This window comes from Triturus cristatus, chromosome 4_1, assembly GCF_964204655.1.
Source record: "Triturus cristatus chromosome 4_1, aTriCri1.1, whole genome shotgun sequence".
Lineage (NCBI taxonomy): Eukaryota > Metazoa > Chordata > Amphibia > Caudata > Salamandridae > Triturus > Triturus cristatus.
This window is the reverse complement of record NC_140585.1, coordinates 757,896,470-757,911,955: the sequence shown is the minus strand read 5'-3', so window position 1 is coordinate 757,911,955 and position 15,486 is coordinate 757,896,470.

Here is a 15,486-nt window from a genome sequence, read left to right as displayed (position 1 = left end):
CACTTGGGGTGACAAAGGCAAAAACAACAATTGATGGACAGAATGCAGAACAATGTCATACATTCACCCCAGTACAGAGATCTGGGCCTAAATCCATCGTTTTTTTGCTCACCATGCCTTTCCAGTTTGAACCCAGCCATATGCAAATCAGTCTTGACCCTGTGCCTCATGGGAACAGTCCAGCCCGAACTGCCAAGCCAGGTTCTCCCTGGACTGGAACCAAGCATCCTAGGACCGCTTTTCGGGGTTTCCCCCCTCTTCAGCCAGGATAGCTTGATTCCAGTGGCATGGAGAGCACGGGACTCACGTCTGAGCATACCCGTCCCGCTTGGGGTGACAAAGGCAAAAACAACAATTTGTGGACAGAATGCAGAACAATGTCATACATTCACCCCAGTACAGAGATCTGGGCCTAAATCCATCGTTTTTTTGCTCACCATGCCTTTCCAGTTTGAACCCAGCCATATGCAAATCAGTCTTGACCCTGTGCCTCATGGGAACAGTCCAGCCCGAACTGCCAAGCCAGGTTCTCCCTGGACTGGAACCAAGCATCCTAGGACCGCTTTCGGGGTTTCCCCCCTCTTCAGCCAGGATAGCTTGATTCCAGTGGCATGGAGAGCACGGGACTCACGTCTGAGCATACCCGTCCCGCTTGGGGTGACAAAGGCAAAAACAACAATTTGTGGACAGAATGCAGAACAATGTCATACATTCACCCCAGTACAGAGATCTGGGCCTAAATCCATCGTTTTTTTGCTCACCATGCCTTTCCAGTTTGAACCCAGCCATATGCAAATCAGTCTTGACCCTGTGCCTCATGGGAACAGTCCAGCCCGAACTGCCAAGCTAGGTTCTCCCTGGACCGGAACCAAGCATCCTAGGACCGGTTTCGGGGTTTCACCCCTCTTCAGCCAGGATAGCTTGATTCCAGTGGCATGGAGAGCACGTGAGATGCTCCCTCCATCACCACCCCCTTTTGTACCGCTTTGTTCGCCATAAGTTGGCAGGGTATGCTCAGAAGTGAGCCCCTTGCTCACTTTGCCTCTGGATTCAAGCAAGCCTGGCTGAAGACGGCTGAAATGCCAGAAACCGGTCCTAGGAAGCTTGTTTCTGGTCCAGGGAAGGCATGGCTTGGCAGTTCGGGCTGGACTGTTCCCATGAGGCACAGGGTCAGACTGATTTGCATATGGCCATGTCTGAACTGGGGTGGCCGAGTGGGCTAAAGAACGGTGATGGATCAAACCCAGATCTGTTGACTGGGTGTGAGTGTTTGATTGGTTCTGATGCTCCCTCCATCACCACCCCCTTTTGTACCGCTTTGTTCGCCATAAGTTGGCAGGGTATGCTCAGACGTGAGTCCCTTGCTCACTTTGCCTCTGGATTCAAGCAAGCCTGGCTGTAGACGGCTGAAATACCAGAAACCGGTCCTAGGAAGCCTGTTTCAGGTCCAGGGAAGGCATGGCTTGGCAGGTCGGGCTGGACTGTTCCCATGAGGCACAGGGTCAGACTGATTTGCATATGGCCATGTCTGAACTAGGGTGGCAGAGTGGGCTAAAGAACGGTGATGGATCAAACCCAGATCTGTTGACTGGGTGTGAGTGTTTGTTTTGTTCTGATGCTCCCTCCATCACCACCCCCTTTTGTACCGCTTTGTTCGCCATAAGTTGGCAGGGTATGCTCAGACGTGAGTCCCTTGCTCACTTTGCCTCTGCATTCAAGCAAGCCTGGCTGAAGATGGCTGAAATGCCAGAAACCGGTCCTAGGATACTTGTTTCCGGTCCAGGGAAGGCATGGCTTGGCAGTTCGGGCTGGACTGTTCCCATGAGGCACAGGGTCAGACTGATTTGCACATGACCATGTCTGAACTGGGGTGGCAGAGTGGGCTAAAGAACGGTGATGGATCAAACCCAGATCTGCTGACTGGGTGTGAGTGTTTGATTGGTTCTGATGCTCCCTCCATCACCACCCCCTTTTGTACAGCTTTGTTCGCCATAAGTTGGCAGGGTATGCTCAGACGTGAGTCCCTTGCTCACTTTGCCTCTGGATTCAAGCAAGCCTGGCTGAAGACGGCTGAAATGCCAGAAACCGGTCCTAGGAAGCTTGTTTCCGGTCCAGGGAAGGCATGGCTTGGCAGTTCGGGCTGGACTGTTCCCATGAGGCACAGGGTCAGACTGATTTGCATATGGCCATGTCTGAACTGGGGTGGCAGAGTGGGCTAAAGAACGGTGATGGATCAAACCCAGATCTGTTGACTGGGTGTGAGTATTTGATTGGTTATGATGCTCCCTCCATCACCACCCCCTTTTGTACCGCTTTGTTCGCCATAAGTTGGCAGGGTATGCTCAGACGTGAGTCCCTTGTTCACTTTGCCTCTGGATTCAAGCAAGCCTGGCTGAAGATGGCTGAAATGCCAGAAACCGGTCCTAGGAAGCTTGTTTCCGGTCTAGGGAAGGCATGGCTTGGCAGTTCGGGCTGGACTGTTCCCATGAGGCACAGGGTCAGACTGATTTGCATATGGCCATGTCTGAACTGGGGTGGCAGAGTGGGCTCAAGAACGGTGATGGATCAAACCCAGATCTGTTGACTGGGTGTGAGTGTTTGATTGGTTCTGATGCTCCCTCCATCACCACCCCCTTTTGTACCGCTTTGTTCGCCATAAGTTGGCAGGGTATGCTCAGACGTGAGTCCCTTGCTCACTTTGCCTCTGGATTCAAGCAAGCCTGGCTGAAGACGGCTGAAATGCCAGAAACCGGTCCTAGGAAGCTTGTTTCCGGTCCAGGGAAGGCATGGCTTGGCAGTTCGGGCTGGACTGTTCCCATGAGGCTCAGGGTCAGACTGATTTGCATATGGCCATGTCTGAACTGGGGTGGCAGAGTGGGCTAAAGAACGGTGATGGATCAAACCCAGATCTGTTGACTGGGTGTGAGTGTTTGATTGGTTATGATGCTCCCTCCATCACCACCCCCTTTTGTACCGCTTTGTTCGCCATAAGTTGGCAGAGTATGCTCAGACGTGAGTCCCTTGCTCACTTTGCCTCTGGATTCAAGCAAGCCTGGCTGAAGACGGCTGAAATGCCAGAAACCGGTCCTAGGATACTTGTTTCCGGTCCAGGGAAGGCATGGCTTGGCAGTTCGGGCTGGACTGTTCCCATGAGGCACAGGGTCAGACTGATTTGCATATGGCCATGTCTGAACTGGGGTGGCAGAGTGGGCTAAAGAACGGTGATGGATCAAACCCAGATCTGTTGACTGGGTGCGAGTGTTTGATTGGTTCTGATGCTCCCTCCATCACCACCCCCTTTTGTACCGCTTTGTTTGCCATAAGTTGGCAGGGTATGCTCAGACGTGAGTCCCTTGCTCACTTTGCATCTGGATTCAAGCAAGCCTGGCTGAAGACGGCTGAAATGCCAGAAACCGGTCCTAGGAAGCTTGTTTCCGGTCCAGGGAAGGCATGGCTCGGCAGTTTGGGCTGGACTGTTCCCATGAGGCACAGGGTCAGACTGATTTGCATATGGCCATGTCTGAACTGGGGTGGCAGAGTGGGCTAAAGAACGGTGATGGATCAAACCCAGATCTGTTGACTGGGTGTGAGTGTTTGATTGGTTCTGATGCTCCCTCCATCACCACCCCCTTTTGTACCGCTTTGTTCGCCATAAGTTGGCAGGGTATGCTCAGACGTGAGTCCCTTGCTCACTTTGCCTCTGGATTCAAGCAAGCCTGGCTGAAGACGGCTGAAATGCCAGAAACCGGACCTAGGAAGCTTGTTTCCGGTCCAGGGAAGGCATGGCTTGGCAGTTCAGGCTGGACTGTTCCCATGAGGCACAGGGTCAGACTGATTTGCATATGGCCATGTCTGAACTGGGGTGGCAGAGTGGGCTAAAGAACGGTGATGGATCAAACCCAGATCTGTTGACTGGGTGTGAGTGTTTGATTGGTTCTGATGCTCCCTCCATCACCACCCCCTTTTGTACAGCTTTGTTCGCCATAAGTTGGCAGGGTATGCTCAGACGTGAGTCCCTTGCTCACTTTGCCTCTGGATTCAAGCAAGCCTGGCTGAAGACGGCTGAAATGCCAGAAACCGGTCCTAGGAAGCTTGTGTCCGGTCCAGGGAAGGTATGGCTTGGCAGTTCGGGCTGGACTGTTCCCATGAGGCACAGGGTAAGACTGATTTGCATATGGCCATGTCTGAACTGGGGTGGCAGAGTGGGCTAAAGAACGGTGATGGATCAAACCCAGATCTGTTGACTGGGTGTGAGTGTTTGATTGGTGCTGATGCTCCCTCCATCACCACCCCCTTTTGTACGACGTCCATTGACGAGCAACAACCCACTTAGGGGGCGTGGTGACTTTAGTGGCAGCAAGGGGCGGAACCAGGTAGGAACTCTTCCGGGTTAAGTTACCCGGAAGAGTTGATGATCGTATTCCCGGGAAGGGGAAGTGCGTCACGGGCCGGAAATTGGCGGGGGTTTAAAAACCCTGAGGCAAGGCTGAACCCCCTCTTTATCCTCTTTCCTCATGGTCGGCGACATCGAGGCGTCGCGGAGTTACGTATCAGCGGTGCGGGAGCCGCCACAAGGTGAGAGGGCCTTTCTAGCGTAGTTGTAGTGTAGTCAAACGGGTTGTAGGGATGTTATTGAGCTTTAGTGGGGATTGTTCGTGATTGGGGTGCGCGCTCCCAGGTCGCGTTAGCAGCCGCATTGACGAGCAGATCACTTATCTGCGGTGTGCTTGTGGAATCCGCGTAAGAGTCGGAGGATCTACAAACGCGTGTCCACGTGGCTACAGCTTCAAAAAAAGATATGTAAAGTGCTCCAATACCTTTGGGTCGAGTACACGCGGCAGGGATAAGCAAAGCATGCGAGGGTTTGCATCGGTACTGATAGCCGCAATGACGGATTAATCGCGTAAGGTGCTCCATACCTTCGGGTAGAGTACACGCCGCAGGGATGAGCAAAGCATGCAAGGGTTTGCATCGGTCCTGCTAGCCGCAACGAAGGATTAACCCCTTCAGTGCCCATGACGAGATAGTCTCGTCATGGAGCGCGGTTGCGCTGTGCCCATGACGAGACTATCTCGTCATGAACCCCGCCCGCTAATTCAATGCCCGGCACAGGGCGGGGAAAGGGCGGGGCACTGAAGAGGTTAAATCGCTTAAAGCGCTCCATACCTTCGGGTCGAGTCCGCGCTACAGAGAGTCGAGGCATGCGCGTGTGGCGTCGGCACGGCTCGCCGCAGCGATGGTTAATTTGCAATAAATGCGGGCTATGTAAGGCGTTCCAATACCTTCGGGTCGAGTGCGCGCTATATAAATATGCAACATTTTTGCCAGCAATACACGCTGTTGTTACATCGGCACTTCCCGCCCCAGTGTGAGTAATGCATATCTAATCGCCGGGCAAGATGGAAATAAGTCTCTGCCAGGGCGCGGGGAGGTTGTATGGAATAACGGCTCCCCGGGAACTTGTGACGCCCTGGGGAAGGGTGCACACGCACCGGATCGGTGCTTGAGGCCAAGCTTGGCAGGGAGGGGGGCGGGTAAAGGAGAGCAGGTCGGGGGACGAACGGGCGGAATTGATGAAACGGTAGTATTGTGCAAACCCCCACGTTGCCAGCCAGATCATAGCTAACAAGCGTTGCAGAGTGCTTACGCATGACATGGGCCATCATTGCGTCTCGAGGGTGCATAGCATCACTACAACAGGGTGGTGTGATAAATGGTTATAACAAGATGCGCGTAAGCTGCGGGGCGCGGGCAAAATAGAATGAAGCATGTGCAGATGTGAGGACAGGTTGAGTGGTATGTAGATTAACGGGGGACACCGTGGCAGAGATTATCCCAGCGGTCCTTGGGTCAAAGAAGGTGGGGGTTAAAGGGGCGATGACTAACTGCGATTTGTTTCTTTAAGTGCAGAATGCCTCCAAAACGGGTACAGAAGGGCAAAGGCGCCCCCGCTACCAAGGACGATTTCTGCTCTCTGGCAGAGCTCTGGGAGGTCGCAAAGAAAGAGGTATCGACTGGGTGCTACGCACTTTGTCCGAGAAAGGAGAGGCGAGCGGGCAACAGGACGTCACACGGTCCAAGCGGGCGAGGCGGACACCGGAGTGCTTCAAGGATGCCCAGCAGGACAAACGCTCTAAAATCACGGACTCTCAGACGCGTGCCCCAGGTGAGGCGGGGTTGAGAGGGCAATCGGCCTTGGCCACGGACAGTACACAGCCCACAGGCTCAGCTCCCTCAGGAAATCGTACTGTCAGCTGAGTTGGTGCATTCTTTGGATGATTTCCTATTTCTGGGGCCGCCGGGCTCGGCCGCATGCAGGAAGGCCCTGCTGGGCTTCCAGCATCTGGCGAAAGCACTGGGGGTCCCCTTGGCGGCAGAAAAAACTGAGGGGCCGGCAACGCGTTTAACTTTCCTTGGAATAGAAATTGACACAGAGGAGGGAGTGTGCAGACTCCCCCGGGAGAAAGTAGATTCTTTTGGGGCTGCTGTGGAGGCTTGTTTTACGGCGCGCAAAGTGACACTTCACCAATTGCAAATCCTGGTGGGGCAGCTTAATTTTGCACTCAGGGTGATACCCATGGGCCGGGTGTTCTCTAGAAGCATAGCAAGGGCAATGTCTGGTCTGAGGGCTAAACACCACCACACCAGGCTTTCCGCCAAAGTCAAAACCGATTTGGGGATATGGAAGGAGTTTCTGGTGGGCTTCAATGGAACGGTCATTTGGGGACAACCCAGTCAGGCAAATGCTGATTTGGAATTATTCACGGATGCGGCAGGCAGTGTAGGATTTGGAGCGGTTTTAGGTACCAGGTGGTGCATGCAGCATTGGCCTATTGGGTGGGCTGTTTCAGGGCTCACCCGTAACATCACCTTTCTCGAGCTATTCCCAATCATTGTGGCTGTACATTTGTGGGGTGATATGCTGGAAAACAAGCATATTATATTTTGGTCCAATAGGATGTCAGCAGTAATGGCCATCTCTAATCAGAGAGCTACTTGCCCCTGGGTCCTGCGCCTGCTGAAAGAATTAGTGCTAAGCTGTTTGCAGCGCAATGTATATTTTACAGCGAAACACGTGCCGGGGGTGGATAACTCAGTTGCTGACGCCCTGTCTCGTTTCAAGTTGGCAGATTTCCGTGCCAGATGGACACAGGCAGACACACAGATGACGAGCTTCCCGGCGGGGTTATGGGAGCTTGGTGCCCCACAGCTCCCGAGTTGATAACTGCGTCACTGGCCCCCAGGACTAAGAGTATGTATGAGAAGTCGTGGCAGGTATACCTGTCCACTATTGGGGGGTCGGACGCGGTAGAGAGACTGTCAACGCAAAGTGTCCTGGTATTCATAGTAAAACAAAAAGAGGGCGGCAAATCGCTGGCCATGGTGAGGAGACAGTTATCGGCAATAGCCTTTTATGCAGGTCTGGGGGGGGTGGCAGACCCCACAAAGGACCCAAGAGTAAAAAGGGCAATGAAGGGGTGGGAACGTCTGGTACCAGGGACAAAAGACAACAGGAGACCGATTGATGCGGGCAGATTGTCAAACATCTTAGAAGTATTACCGCAGATTTGCTTCTCTCCTTAGGAAACGCTCTTACTGAGACTAACGTACTCATTAGCTTTCTTTGGGGCCTTCAGGGTGTTGGAATTACTCCCCGGGTCAAAGGCGGATAAGGAGGGAGGCTTATGCCTGGAGGAGGTGATTTTAACCGGGGAAGCCATGAAGCTTAGAGTGCGGAGGTCCAAGACAGACCCGTTGGGAAAGGGGATGTGGGTACAACTGGGGGCAGTGGCGGGGGCTCCATACTGTCCGGTAACGTTGGCCCATGGGTTTTTCCAGATTAGACCAAAGGGGGTGGATCAGAGGGCTTTGGTGCACGCGGACAGTACCCCTCTCACTAGATTTCAATTCACCAGAATATGCAAGAGAGCATTGGAAAGTTTGGGGTTGGAAACAACGCACTTCAGGTCTCATTCATTCCGTATCGGGGCAGCCACAACGGCGGCAGCTCTGGGTCTTCTGGGCGACACAATTAAGAGGGTGGGACGATGGAAGTCCTTATGTTTTGAACGTTACGTACGCCCTCACCTCGCATGATGCCTGCCCCCCCCCCACCAATTTTGCACCCCTCTAATCTGGTAATGTCTCCTTTGCACTTTGATCCAGGTATCCCGGATCAGAGAACAAGGGTTTGTTGGTGCGGCCACTCTTTTATACGCCGAGCAAAGCTCTTCTTCAGAAGAGCACGCAAAGGCAGATGGCTGGAGGGGGTCGACCACCATTGGGTAGGGGTCGGTGGACAGCGTCTAGCAGACGTACCAAAGAACTTGCGGGAGGCCATGGCCAGGGGCATGCCGGTCCCAGATGTGCTGGTGATTCATTCAGGTGGCAATGATATGATCCCAGCGAGAAGGAGGGGAGTTAAGGAAGCACTGTTCTCTACCCTGTCGGTGATGAGGAACATGTTCCCAGACACAAAAATATTTTGGTCAGAGGTGATCCCACGCCAAGTTTGGGACGATGGGGCGCCGGCTCGGGCTATCAATAAATCAGTGAAGAGGTTGAATCAGTCGGTGGCTGAAATCCTGAAGAAATCTCGCATCAGTACCATTAGGCACAAATTAATACAAGTGACAAGTCAGGGGCTGTACACACCGATGGAGTGCACCTGTCACAGGCAGGGATGGAGTTGTTTGTACACACCATCTTGGGGGCCCTGGCAATGGAAATAGAAGGGTTGGGGAGGGCGAGTCCGCTAGGGAGCGCCTCGCCCTGTGGCGGGGTCCGGGACAAGAGACATGTCAGGGACGCCGGTTGGCGGCGGCTGCTTGGCCCCAGAACAGGGTGCGCAGCCTATTGTGGGCTCCGGGCTGGCGGGAGAGGGGGCTGACCTGCTGGTGGCCCTGGACTCTCTGGCCTTACCCAGGAAGCCGGTGCTAGTTATCAGCAATGATGAAACTACCTGCGGCCCTGTTGGCCGGTGGGCGGTCAGCAATAAAGAGAGCAGGGTATCTTGGTTGGGGCCTGCTGGCACAACCTGTGGCAAACGCCCGTGGAGAGTCAAATGTAAATATAAATGCAGAGATGAAAATATTATAACCTGATATCTTATTGGCGTGCTGTGGTGTATTGAATAAAGCAATAATAAAGTGTTGAAGAGATTAACATTGAGTGAAAAAGTTAAATTGGTGGTAGCTTTTCAAAATTAATAAAGACTACGCTGAGAAGACCAAACACAGTCTGACGTGTCTTAAATGGGGATATTGCACACGACAAGGGTGGGGGAAGGATGAAGGTGGTGAGGTGAATTGCACATTGTCTGCCAACTATGACGAGCACCAACCCACTTAGCGGGCGTGGTGCCTTTAGTGGCAGCAAGGGGCGGAACCAGGTAGGAACTCTTCCGGGTTAAGTTACCCGGAAGAGTTGATGATCGTAGTCCCAGGAAGGGGAAGTGCGTCACGGGCCGGAAATTGGCGGGGGGTTTAAAAACCCTGAGGCAAGGCTGAACCCCCTCTTTGTCCTCTTTCCTCGTGGTCGGCGACATCGAGGCGTCGCGGAGTTACCCACCCACCCATCCCTAAGCTTGGAGTTTGGTCAGGCGGGGTCCGGGACAAGAGACATGTCAGGGACGCCGGTTAGCGGCGGCTGCTTGGCCCCAGAACAGGGTGCGCAGCCTATTGTGGGCTCCGGGCTGGCGGGAGAGGGGGCTGACCTGCTGGTGGCCCTGGACTCTCTGGCCCTATCCAGGAAGCCGGTGCTAGTTATCAGCAGTGATGAAACTACCTGCGGCTCTGTTGGCCGGTGGGCGGTCAGCCCTAAAGAGAGCAGGGTATCTTGGTTGGGGCCTGCTGGCACAACCTGCGGCAAACGCCCCGTGGAGAGTCAAATGTAAATATAAATGCAGAGATGAAAATATATAACCTGATATCTTATTGGCGTGCTGTGGTGTATCGAATTAAGCAATCATAAAGTGTTGAAGAGATTAACATTGAGTGAAAAAGTTAAATTGGTGGTAGCTTTTCAAAATTAATAAAGACTACGCTGAGAAGAGCAAACACAGTCTGACGTGTCTTAAATGGGGATATTCCACACGACAAGGGTGGGGGAAGGACGAAGGTGGTGAGGTGAATTGCACATTGTCTGCCAACTATGAGGGGTGTAAAAACACCCCAGCATTTCGCTGCCAGCCTCAGCAAACGTTTTCTTTAGGTTGGGGGGGGGGGGGGGGGGAGAGGGCTGGGTCCACGGTGGGGCTCAAACGTGCATCTTAGGTACTTCTCTGCACGAGGTCCCGCCCCCGTCCTCAAACGGTAACATTTGTGTTCAAGTTGGCAGGTGTGCAGTTACACATTAAAATGTAATTTGTGCATCCAAGCAGACTATCCTACTGCATTCCTTCATTTCAGTATTCCCACTACTCACTCAGCGAGGCCAGATTCTCCTTCCTGCCCCACAGATATCATAGTTTATATACCTTTTCCTGCTTTCAGCTACTAAACTGTCAGTTACTATAATACTATGCAAAGAATAACTATTATTCCCCCAAAAATAGGCAGCTAATCATAGCTTCACAGCCGGATTTACTCATGCGGATTGGATTTGCGCATAGGTAAATGCAATCCACTGTTAATAGTAGATGGCTTTACAGGAGGCGGAACTGGAAATGAAAGTAATTGTTCAGGACATGTTTTAGTTGAGAGTATAAACCGTGAGGCAGGCCGGAGCTGTGGAGAGCTGCTTCTGTGAGCCTGTTACATTGAGGGATGTGATGACATCACCGGTGTGCGCGTGCTGCAAAGGTAAATACTCCGATACGGAAGAGAAACCACCGGCGGACTTGCAGTGATTGGCAGAGCAAAATCATAAATTATACTGTACGAGGAAAGAACAGTCCAAGTCCCTTTTCGTGCGCTGTCGCCAGGTTATCCCGGCGAACGGGAAGTCGGAGCTACGCTTTCCTCACTTACCCATGTTCCTTGTCTCTCAACTGGTAGAAAGAAACTTTCCTGAATGAAGGGAAGACCCAGGGCCAGAACGAGTAACACAGGGGGAAAGTCAGCTGGAAGCGGGTGAACCAAGAGGCACTTCACTATGGAAAGCCCGGGCGCCCTGAAAAGTCCTATAAATGGGGTGAACGAGTGTTCCCAAGGCAGAGACTCAAAGCTCCAGACCGAGGAAGCGACGAGCCATAGAAACCCAGAAGACCAGAATGATTTTCAGGACCTCAGCATGCTCCATTGTGGTAAGAAACCCTTTGCCTTCTATGAAATAGCAAAACGATGATCTGCTTTCAGCATATATGTATGCCGAAGGTTTGCACATTCTTTCATCAGCTGCTGGTTTGGCCACTTAATAAGTGTGTGATCTTGGGTGAAACCTTTCTAGCAGAAACTGGAAGCCATGCTGCTATTCCATGTCTGCAGGGGTGGGGCGTGAGGGCGCTTAGCAGGTCAGGCTACAGCAGTGTCTGTAAGGGATATAGCCCAACAGAAAAGCATTGAGGTCTTTTCAAAGCAACTCTTTCTATGCGACTGGAGACAAGTTCTAAAAATCTAAACACAAAACTAGCAACAACTCTAGATGTTATCTGTTTTAGGAAAAAGGGAGATAGTTGGGGAGTGTTGTGTTGTTTTTTCACTTTGCGTCATTTAAAGAAGTGTATGTCCATCACACAGGGAACGAGTAGGACACTCTGCAGTCCTCACACAACTGCTCTTGACAGAAGACGTTTCCACTTTAAGAGACTAGATACAGGTTTCTTAGAACCGGCTTCTACTAATAGGTGGGATGCTGCAGACTGGATAGATATCCTTGTCAGTAGGCAGATATTGGTGCCCTTGTGACTGTGCACCGTGGCCGTAGTTTGTCTGGGGCCTTCTGAAGACCCTATAAGGATGTTTTAAGCAATGGACCAACTTACAGCACACAATCAAAGAGGTGGAGGAGACTACACCTCCCTCACTGTGCAGTAGCCTCTTGGATGTGCTATACACATACAGACTGAGTGCCCTGTTTCTCTGCAAACAGGCCACAATTTAACTAATGGAGACCCAGTCCTAGACTACTCCTGGTGACACTTGATGCCCTTGGCCGTGCTGCTGGTCTCTGCTGGAGCGAGTACTAACCCCCAAGTGGTGCCCCAAAGGTCCTGGGGCCCTTGGCTGGTGTGAGAGTGTACTCCCCCTGTCCCAAATCTGCAATTCATCCTGTGCTTGGTGAAATCTATTACCTGCCCATGTTATAATAAAAATAGTGAATCAGCTTTTTCGTCAAACCAATGCTTGTGCCGAATAACGTGGACCAGCTACATTATCACATTTTATTTCAAACTAATGCTGATGTGATATAGAGACGGTTGAAATACTCAAAAAGGACTTCAGATACATTTAAATGGAGAACTTTGATATGTCTGAGGCAGGATTCTATTAGTGTTGGAAATGTGCCCTCCTTCCTGCAGTGTGCCTTGGGAGTTATTGCCCTTTAACTGAATCCTGTTTTTATTGGCTGTAGACTCTGCACACCTTACTACAGCTAACAAGTGAAAAGTGCTTGTGCTATCCATGTTAAACATGGAAAAATTGGTATATACCAGATTGGCACATATAATTGACTTAAGTCCCTAGTATATGGTAATACATGTGCGAAAGGCCTGTAAATTAAAGGCTACCTGTAGGCTGCAGCACTCATTGTGCCACCCACTAAAGGAGCACTGAAAAACACGTCTTAACTTGGCCTGCCACTGCTACCTGAATGTGCAGTTTTAAAACTTCAATTTCGACCTGGCAAAATAAACCTTTTGCCAGGCCTAATCTTTCCTTTTTTAATACTTATGGGTCATCCCTAAGATAGGACATAAATGCCCAGAGGGCAGGTTGCATGGTATTTAAAAGCATTACATGTATATTTATTGTTTTACCTGTCCTGGCAGTGACAAACCTCGAAATTCGTTTTTCACTGTGGCAAGGCAGGCACTCCCATAGGTTAACACTGGTTTACACTAGAACATTTAATTAGTGCTAACTTCAGTTTGGCGGAATAGCGGGAAAATATTTCAAGAACTCATTTTAATAGTATTTTAAAAATCCAACTTAATGGTCGAGTTGGATTTTAAATTACTATTTTGGAAACACCACTTTTAGCAGGTTGTCATTTTCCTGCCTACAACCAAAGGGCTTTCCTTTCAGTGTACAGCTGCCACCTGACCCCTGATGGCTCCCCTGTGGTGAGATGTGTTTTACTCCAAAGACTCCAACATATTGACTAGATGTTAGATTGAAATTGAAAAACATTGCCGGTGTTAACATGGTGCAGGAACAATCAGTGCTTCACTTGTCATTTGAATGATTTGCCGCTGCTAGTTGTCCTGATGGGTGTTGGGGGGGGCGGAGTTCAAGATTTTTGAAGGAAGTGGTTTCAAGCAGGAGGATGTCTGCACTACGGACCACTTGGTAGCATCCTGAGGTGTTCCGTTTTTGCTCAAAGTAGCTAGAGGTACGGTAGTGAAGAGATTTATGTGCAGAGGCTGATGGTCTGTAGAAGTTTCAATCTGGACCCATTTAACAATGAGCAATCTAGGGGAAGTGGGGACATAATGTCCTGTACCTGAGACCAACCTAGCAACTGCATGAAGGACTGCCTTCTGCAGGGTCAGGTAGATTTAAGGCAGATCCATGAACAATGTGTTGCCATAGTCTATCCTCTAATTGACTAGAGGCTGGATAACAGTTTTGGGAATGTCAACAGGAATGTATGTTCTAAGACCTCTCTGTAGCCTAAGTTGATGGTGAGTGCTTTTTGGGGTGCATTAGTGGATGCTGCTAATTCTCTGGGATTCACATGTAAAAAAACAGGTCAATGGCATATAAGTAAACTGGATCTTTGAGGTGTATTACAGGGTGAAAGAATGCCTGTTAACTCTACAACATTATCCATTAAAAACAGCTGTTGGACAAGATATACTAATTCTATGAGTCTGAAGGTATGATATAGAACATATACATCATTGCAATGCGAGCATTCAGGGAGGATATATCAGAACTTTTAAGAATCTAAGCAATGCAAGATTTTAATGCTGTCAAGACTCATGAAATTTCCAATGCATGAGGTGAATAGAAGATGTCTAAGAACTGTTTGAGAAAACAGAAGATGCCGCGATGTGCTACTCGGCAAACAGGCAGCAATTTAGATAATGGGGATCCCAGTCCTAGACTTCTGCTGATGAATATGTCCTTTGCTTGGTGCAGTCTATTATCGGCCTTTCTCATGTTATAAGGGGTGTATCAACTTTTTCATCAAACCAACAATACGGCACAGTAATATGGATCACCTACATTGATGTGTAGTATTCCAGTCTAATGCTTGTGTGATATAGACATGGTCGGGGTGCTCGAAAAAGACTCTGCATATATTTTAAATTGAGAACTTTGCACCTTCTCCATTGATCTGTCTGAGGTACAAGTCTATTAAATTAATGACTGGCTCTAACCTGTCACCTTTCTGTAGTACACCAATACGAGCAGTAGCAGCCACCGTACATGAAAAGTGGGTGGTGGGGGATGGGTGGGGTGCTGCGGGGCAGGAGGGGGAACTAATCATTCTTAAAGTTTTACCTTTTCTTCTGCTACCACAGCCGCTGCTTCTACTGACGTCCACCTCGGGGCTTTCCCTGCAGTCTCTGGGAACGCAGGCTCCCTACCCAAGCCAGGATTCATCTGACTGGCCTGCTCTGCCCCTCAGACAGTCCCTGGGAGCCTGCGCCATTTCTCCAAACTGGCTGTGAACACAGAAATAGAAATGCACATGTATGTTTGGCCGGCCTAGGACAGCCAACCAGCCAAACATGCATGCACACTTCTAAGTGAACATGCATGCACACTTCTAAGTGCCCACCACTCCTCACCGCCCTGCCCTCCGTGCTACACTCATGTGTAAGGCAGTTACAGAAAAATTAAATGATGTTTTATCATTTTCTTTTTCTGTGACTGACGAGTGGTGTGGCAGACTTCCACCATTACGGAGGAGCCGCCCCTGTGTAAGCAGTGAACTATGCTGAGCAAACAATGCTTTTGAGCATGTTCATGAGACAAAGAAAAGGGGTACGTTGACTAGATAAGACAATATTTTAATATGGCATGCTGGAGTCTCTAGGGAGTAGGTCCATACGTATTTCATTAATTTTTTTGTATTTTCTGATTCGCTAATAAGACTTGGAAAGTGTGGCAGAGCGATTCACAGATGGCAGTGGTACAATTTGCACTTGATAAGCAAAGAGCAACGCTACAGAAGACATATGATGAACCTTGTACATTGTGTGGAAGTTTTGAAATGACTGGTAGAATGTTACTTGATGCTATGAGCGTGACATACACATTTTATGGAGGTTCAAGTGAGAGGGATACTTCAGAGCATATTTAGGAGTGGTGCGCTCTACTCCATTCCGCTAGATTGGTGGATGCATGTACTCTACTGACATGGCAGATTACA